Consider the following 9,232-nt stretch of genomic DNA (forward strand, 5'->3'; position numbering starts at 1 on the left):
TAAAGATTACAAGAGATAGGGATTAAAAAATGGTGGTGGATCTTTTCATTGTTTATACATGATAATGGGCTGGAGCACTAACACAGTGGGTAGGGCATTTGCCTTGCACGTGGCTGACCTGGGTTCGATTCCTCCATCCCTTTTGGAGAGCCTGGCAAGCTACCGAGTGTATCCCACCCACATGCCAGAGCCTGGCAAGCTACCTGTAGCGTACTTGATATGCCAAAAAAAATTATGACATTCTATTTAACTCATGAATTGTTTTAATTTTCAAAACCATTACATGGTTAGAAATCAGGATATATTTTTATGCATGCAATATGCCAACACCACATCTTCTACCAGGGTGTCACTCCCTGACTATTCCTCCAGATATCCCCTCATTGAGGACACTGGTGTGTGGAGTATGTGGTGTTGAAATATTGTCAGTAATTTGCACCCTATCATTAACAAGGTCTAAATCATGAGTATAACAATTTTTTTAAATTAATAGTTTGCTTTAGTTAAGTTACTCATTTTTGATAAAAAAAATGATCAAACTGGTTGGGAATCTGACAAATCAGCAGTGAAACTCTCAACCAAATAATTGGTTCCTCTACTAACAGTTGAAATCAATCACCTGGTCATTGGTATTCCAGACAAGCACAGGGTCATGAAGTAGACAGAGAAAACAGAAAGAAGGGGGCACCAATGAGGCAATGCCAACCAACAGTGCAGGAAACTTCTTCAAATCTGATGTAAAGAGTTTATGAACTACTCATCACGAGAATCTTTATTATTATTTGGGGCTCCAATACATGTGGATCCGTGTCGCAGACAATCCCTAAGAATAAATATTCATTGCTACTAAAATGAGGACACACCTATCTGACAGCTGAGCTAATCATATGGCTGTAAAAATTTCCCACATAAGAATAACGTTTTACTCAGTTTAGAATAATAATTTTCGATTGCTAGATCAACAAAAGTAACTATGCTGTTGGAGAAAAAAATTCTATGGACTTCCATTTTAATTTTGTCACAATCAGTACAATTTTCCACATTTTTCTTCATTTCAGTCAGTGGTTTCGAGACGGTGTGGCTTACCCAAATGCCATCGGTGTTGTTACATGCTAAAACTGAATTGAAATAGAACTCATTTAAACAGGTACAGACATACGTCAAGGTGCATCACCATGTTTATGTATTTATATCTGCAAGCAAAACAGGACATAGCTGTTTCTTCAAAACTTTCCCCAAAATACCCTGTCAAAGCAACTAAAGTCAAACAAACAAATAAAAAGATGTTGCGATGCTATCAGGGTTATGGGACAATGTTGTCGTGAAATTTATTTACTATCACTATATCACTGTCATCCCATTGTTCATCGATTTTCTCGAGCGGGAACAGTAACATCTAAATTCATGCTAGCCCTGAGATTTTAGGAGCCTCTCTTTACTTGTCCTTCCCAATGGTGCCACATTGGAGGCTCTTTCAGGGCCAGGGGAATGAGGCCCATCATTGTTACAGTTTTTGACATATTGAATATGCTACAGGAGCTTTCCAGACTCTGCTGTGCAGGCAGGATATCCTTGGTAGCTTGCCAAGTTCTCTGAGAGGAAGAACTAGACTACAAGAGGTCACGTGGCCGCATCTGTGGCCAAGCGCTTCCAGGAGCTTTGTTTTATAGTCTCTGAATCTTGGCTGTTGATGGGATAACACGGCAGGGGGGGCGTAGTTTGTGGGTGTTACTGCCTGGAAAATGGGGAATCTGGGTGGAGGAGGACCAGTCCCGATCTGAGCAGGCTTGGAGATCTCAGCCTCAGGTCCCGCACACCTGGATTCCTCTGCCGATTCCTTCATGCTTGAGGCTCATCCGAGCATGTGGAGAGTGGCCTTGAGCATGGCTGCGTTTGAGTTCTGGAGGTTTTCGGCTGCCGGGGCTCTGCTTGGGGCATGGAGGGGAACTCAACCTGCTCCCCTCCAAGGGGTCCCGGTGAAGAAAGCCAGGCATGAGGGCAAGAGATTCTGCTTTTTTATATTTACTATATTTTTAAAAATTAGCTAAAGCTGTGATTTTCTTCCACAAACAACCATTGGATCTCAAAACACCCCTTCAACTGGGTTGAACTGAAGGCAGTCTCTTTTGGCCCCAAGGAAACTTGTGAGCAAATTTAAGAATGGGACTGTGATGCTCCCTATTGGAAAGATCCCTCCACCATGGACATAGACCTAATTGCACAACATCCAAACCTGATAACACAAGTGAAAAAAGGGAATCTGTGGAGGTGTACAAAACATCATGGTTCAGGATGTGCCTTCGAGGGCACATTTAATGGCTGTTTCTGCTAGCTTTTCTGCTTCGACTCTAATCCTGATCTAGGCAGGCTGCTTTTAAGGCCAGAATGCAACAGGAGAGATCCAAGGTTGATCCACCGTGGAAGACTCTCACTTGTGCAGCCATCAAGGGCAGATGTACCAGCCATCCTTTGCATTTTTATCGCCCATTTACTTGTTATTTTTCAGGCTCTATTATCCTTAACGCGGCAGGCTCTTTCCATGGCCAGAGTCCAACATGGGTGCTCAAAGCCGGCCTCAAAACAAGGCACTTTCAGCTGCTTGGTCAGCCACTCAAGGGCAGACTTACTGGATATCTGGTTACCTTGTTGGACATCTCATGCACTGCCATGGCAATGTCTGCTCCTATCTTGGAGAAAACAATGCCCCCTTGGCTAGCCCAGTGCACTCACTGTACTCATGTTCTATCTGGATGGAAAGTGCTGGTCCTGTCAAATATTCCTGCTCATCTCCTACCAGAATTGTGGAGAACCGATACATAAAGTGGACTCCACAGATAGGGCTATCTTTTGGAAATGAGTTTCAGCCAGACTGGTGTCACGGTAGACCTCACCAAAGCTTGTTTTTCTCCCTGAGATCTTGTCCCACAACTTAGGACTCAGTAGATGTGTGATTCTCACAGAGGTAGACATACCAGTTTCAATGCTGAATAAATATTATTCCTACATTTTTTAGCATTGTGGGTCACACCCAGCGATGCACAGGGGTTATTCCTGGTTCATGCACTCAGGAATTACTCCTGGCGGTGCTCAGGGGGCCATCTGGGATGCTGGGAATCGAACCCGGGTCGGCCGCGTGCAAGGCAAATGCCCTACCAGCTGTGCTGTCACTCCAGCCCCTATTCCTACATATTTTTTACAAAGTATCAGTTTGACAGTGGACCTGGTGATGTGGAGCTATGCACCCAGAACCTTATCGGAGTGAGTCTGTGGGGAAGATGTTCTGCTGTCTATGCTGTTGTTTCCTTATTTTCTCAGTAGCAACCAAGGATAAACGGAACTGTACCACCTAAGAACATCTCTTGGGGATGAGAGTGAAAGAGGAGGGCCAGCTTGGCTTTTTTTCCACTTGCACCATTTGTCCTTTCCTTGAAAGTCTCTTGAACTACAGTAAGCCTCTCTGTTCTGGTGGAAATGGCAGGCAGGTCACCTTGACAAGGGAGCATCAGTTGTAACACAAAAGCAGCCACCAGGGCACCCTGCTCAGTGATGTCACAGTCACATTCATGGGCTGCCACGGTGAGGAGGGCAATCAGAGATTTGAGCTCTCCATGAGGTCAGGATGGCTCCTGGATGAGGCAGCTTGTTCAGAAGCAGAAAAGGCATTACCACAGAAAAAGTAGAACTTCCTAGGTACCTAGGTCCATCAGGTTGAACACTGGGAGAGACACCATACCATCTGCAAGGTGACACACTGACTAGTAAACACGTGTCAGTTTAATGACTAAACCAATTCCCTCTTACCATTTCTGCCTTTCTCTTCTGGTTCTGAATACAGTCCTAATATTGACCTACTAATTTCCAGGCCATGTGCAACTTGAGACTTCTAAGACTGACCTAAACTGGAGACTCGTCTGTGTAGCTTGTAAAGGGCAGACACACTTATCCTACTATGAGCTATCTTATCAACAACTTCTTTGAAATTCAGCCTGAGTCCAGTTCTGATTTCAGAAGGCTAATTTCAGGACCAGAGTAAAATTCCATCCCAACCCAAACCAGGAGACTCTCACCATTTTGACATACAAGACTCCTAATGGCCATCCACTCTACTTTTCTCGTCATCCATTGCACAATCTCATAAATGTTCCTTCTACTCAAACACCCTCAAGTATTTTCCATTATCACCATTGGACTCTTCCTCTATCTAGGGAAACATTCCCACCAGCTAGAAGATTTACTCCCCCTGGTAGAAGCGTGCAGACCCAATCAATTGATGGAACTCCATGAGATGGGTGTTCTTTGGAAATGTGTCTCAGCAGGCTCTCTTAGAGTGGTGACTCTTCTAAAAGCCTGTTTTTCTCCCTGAGATCTTGTCCCAGAACTCATGACTCAGTGAATGTGTGACTTTCCCTGTGAAGAGCATGTGGTGTGCCTATGGACCTGTACATGTGGAGAGCTATGTTCCTAGTGCCTTAGTTGGCCTGAATTGTGGGGAAGGTTTTCTGTGTCTAAGTTGTTGTCCCCTCATTTCCTCAGTAGCATCCAAGAACAAAGTCAATTGTTCTTCATCCCCACATCTCCTGTGGCTGAGATGAAAGAAGTGGAACACCTGGTCTATATTTCCACTAGGACCATTGCTCCATTCCTTGAAAGCCTCTTTACCTGTGGTATGCTGTTTTCTTGCTGTGGTATTGCCAGGCATATCACCCTGCAGAGGAAGCAACAGCTGGGAGTGCAGCAGCAGTCACTAGGAGACCATTCTCAGTGATGTCACAATCACATGCCATAGGCTGCCATGGTGAGTAGGGCAGAGGTTTGAGCCCTCTCTTAGGCCAGAAAGGCTTCTGGGTGAGACTGTCATGAACAGAAAAGAAATCTCCATCACCTAAGAGGAATGTGGGGCAACAGTCAGCCCACACACAGTGTGGGTTTTCACTCTCTAAAATCACCAAGGGAAAGGGGATGTCTGCTGAAGCCTCCTCTAGGTGTAGAGGGGGAACTTCCCAGGTGCCAACTAGAGGCCATATATGTTGAACACGGTGGAAAACATAGGATACCATCAAAGAGGTTGGCCTTGGAATAAAATTATGGTGAAAAAGTACTGACCATCATAAAGGGATGGTGGCAAAATGGTTCTATGAATCAAGAGGAAATACCCAATTCTTCAAAGTCTTGCCCCTTCCCATGTTTTGGAGAATCTTGCCCTAAGTCCACCCCAGGAAAGCCAACCTCCTACTGGGGCAGTCAGACAGGAGGCAGCCCTGGAATTTGAATGCAATGAAAATCAGCGGATCTGTGAGAATGCAGCTAGTGGAAGGATATGGCTTGGTAGCTGTCATTGAATCTCAATTCATGGGTGAGTGAAATGGTCAAAGATTGATCCATATCTTGCCAAAGGGGGTGCCTCGAAGAGAGCAGAGGAAAATATGACTACAGAGGTTGATAGATTTCAAGTTACCAACCCCATGGTGTGAACAACTGATGCCACATGGCTCAGATTTTCAGGAGGGTTTTGTGTGAACTCCCATCAGACTGCCTGATAACATTGCCACTTTCCTTTCATAATCGAGTGACTGTTGTGTCCCTACAGTATGACAAAACCTATGATCTAAAAGCAAATTCTGAGATGAATTGACAGTCTGTGATTGTGTCTTTATACATATTATCTTCAGTAGTCTCCGCTCCTAACACTAACCCCATAAAAATCCTTATTCTAACCTAGGCTTTAAGTTAACAAGTAAGCTAAATTATCAATTGCCTTTCCTTGCATTTTTAGCTTTGTAGAGAAACCTAATGGATAACCCATCCCAAATTCCTAGCTCTCACCCTAATCTACCCCAAACCCTGCCACTAACCCTAATTACCCTAACCTATACTAAGTCTAAGTCAAACCGAGGCTTTTAACTAAAAATTAGCTTAATTTCCACATTTTTCTGATACTATGAATACAGAAATACCTATTACCTTACCCCAACACTCTAACACCAACCCTAGCCCAAACACTAATCCTACACTAACACCAACCCAAGATGAACCCTGATCCATACCTAAATATAAAACTGTTATGAGTCTAAATTTAATTATTGCATAATATTTTATTTTCATTTGTTTTTAAATATTGTTGAATATAACAACAAACCGCTGCACAAATGGAACACTAACCCTAGCCCTTACATTAATCATAATCTGAATTATAGCTGCCTATAACTATAACTCTATATTCAAAGTTAAAAATACAAGTTAAGAATTAGGTAATAACTCAATTTTGCTGCCTATTCAATCTGACCCTAGCCTAGACTTGAATCTACTAATTACCCTAAATTGAACAATCGCCCACATCTTGACTTGAATTTTAAAACTGAACTTAAATTTTAAACTTAAGTTAAATACAACACTTGGGGGCTGGAGTGATAGCACAGTGGGTAGGGCATTTGCCTTGCATGTGGCCGACCCGGGTTTGACTCCCAGCATCTCATATGGTCCCCTGAGCACCGACAGGTGTAATTCCTTAGTGTAGAGCCAGTAGTGACCCTTGTGCATTGCTGGGTGTGACTCCCCCCAAAAAACCAAAAAATCCCAAAAACACAACACTTAAATCTAACATAATTCTAACCCTAGACCTAATCCTAATCCTAATCCTAACCCTATATTAACCCTGACCCTAACCAAAGCCTAGAAATAACAATTAGCAGAGATTTGACAATCATTTTATACTCTACTTCTATATTATGCTTAAACAATCAACCGAACCTAACATCTAACTGCTACACAGAACTATAACCCTAGTCCTAACTCAAATTTGAATCCTAACACTAATCCTCTACTAAACCTGACCCTGTCCTAACCATTAACCTCCCAATTAGCAAAACTGAGTTATTAACTAATTCTTAACTTTTATTTTAAACTTTGAATATAGAAAAAAGCAACATCCAACCTCTACAGAAACATAACCTTGACTCTAGCCCTAATTATAATCCTAACTTTAACCTATATTCAAAGCAACCCTAGCCTAAGCTTTAAACTACGAATTAGCCTAAATTTATCAATTGCCTTATACTTAACATTATTTCTTTTTTCTCTTTTTATTGAATCACTGTATGATACAGTTTCAAAGCTTTCACGTTTGAGTTTCACTCATATAATGAATGAATACCCATCCCTCCACTAGTGCACATATTCCACCACCAATATCCCCAGTATCTCCCTCATCGCACTCCTCCTCCTGCCTTTATGGCAGAAAATCTCCCCCATACTCTCTTTTGTATTGCTTGTTATGAATAGCATAAGATGTCGTGCAGCTGCTAGAGAGGCCGCACACTCCTGGAATTCTAAAATTTTAGATAATTAGGGTCTGGAGAAATCTCTGCAGCAAGATGCTTGGTTCCAAGTTTCTTTTGTGTGTCTCTGGATCATGGCTGTTAAAGAGCTTAAGTTGCAGCCAGAGACAGTTTGTGGGCCTGACCTCCAGGGTCCCATAGTGATAAGGAAATGAGAAGGACCAGCTCATCCCCTACCGCTTGAGGCCTGGAATTTGCCATCAGTGCAGTTGGAGTTTCCAAAGTGCACTTTATATGCACCTCTCATTGGGTTCTGAAAGCTGCTGTCCACCAGGATTCCTAGGGGGCAGGTGGAGGGACAACGTCTGTTCCTGTCTGAGGAGCGGTGAAATTGGCCTGCCTTAAAGTCCAGAGGCATCTCTGAAGTGAGCTGTTTGGTTCTGAGATTCTTTTGTGTGTCTCTGGATCATGACCATTAAGGAGCTTCGGGCCTTAGTTCTACTTCTAACAAGAATTCTTTTTGTTTTATTAGTTTATTTTTAATTAGAGACTCATCGTGAGGGTACAGTTACAGATCCATACATCTTTGTGCTCATGTTTCCCCCATACAAAGTTCAATAACCCATACCTTCACCAGTGTCCATTCTCCACCACCAGTAAACCAAACATCCCTCCCCCCTCCCCAGTCCCGTCTCCCCCCACCCCACCCTGCCACTACGGCAGGGTATTCCCTTTTGTTCTCTCTCTCTGATTAGGTGTTGTGGTTTGCAATAAATGTGTTGAGTGGCCATTGTGTTCAGTCTCTAGTCTGTATTCGGCCCACATCACCCTTCCCCCACATGACCTCCGACCACATTTTACTTGGTGGTCCCTTCCCTGAGTTACCCAGAATGAGAGACCAGCCTCCAAGCCATGGAGACAACCTCCTGGTACTTATTTCTACTATTCTTGGGTGTTAGTCTTATAGTCTATTATTCTATATTCCACAGATGAGTGCAATCTTTCTATGTCTGTCTCTCTCTTTCTGACTCATTTCACTTAGCATGATACTTTCCATGTTGATCCACTTATATGCAAACGTTATGACCTCATTTTTCTAACAGCTGCATAGTATTCCATTGTATAGATGTACCAGAGTTTCTTCAACCAGTCATCTGTTCTAGGGCACTCGGGTTTTTTCCAGGTAGACCCATAAATATCAAGGAAATCGAAACTGTAATCAAAAGTCTCCCCAAAAACAAAAGCCCAGGTCCAGACGGATTCACTGGCGAATTCTTCCAAACATTTAAAGAAGACTTGTTGCCAGTTCTCCTCAAGCTTTTCCAGGAAATTGAAAAGACAGGAACCCTTCCGAACAGTTTCTACGAGGCACATATCTCCTTAATACCAAAAGCAAACAAAGACACCACTAACAAAGAAAACTATAGACCAATATCCTTGATGAACACCGATGCGAAGATCCTCAACAAAATACTAGCAAATAGAATCCAACAACTCATCAAAAAGATCATACACCATGACCAAGTGGGATTCATCCCGGGGATGCAAGGATGGTTTAACATTTGGAAATCAATCAACATAATCCATCACACTAACAAGAATTCTTTACTGACCTGAATCCTATAAAACCCGTGAACTATGCCTAAACACAAATTACCAGTTATCCTCAATTTGAAAATTCCATTTATTTCCCTTTATTTATGAATATTAAATAATGTCAATCTAACGCCTAACAATAAATAACCATAACACTAAAGCAAATACTAACCAAAATCTGACTAAACTGTAAGCCTCTCTTACCTAGTCCTAAATCCAGCAAGTAGCAAAATTTAATAATCACGCAAGTCTTTTTTTAAATTTTGAGCACAGCAAAGTATAACTCCTAGACTCAAAAATAAATCTAGGAAGAGAGACACAAGCAGCAGAGATGGCTCCAGACCTTGTGCCAGGGTGAGTCT

This window comes from Sorex araneus, chromosome X (assembly GCF_027595985.1).
Source record: "Sorex araneus isolate mSorAra2 chromosome X, mSorAra2.pri, whole genome shotgun sequence".
In the NCBI taxonomy this organism is placed as follows: Eukaryota; Metazoa; Chordata; class Mammalia; order Eulipotyphla; family Soricidae; genus Sorex; species Sorex araneus.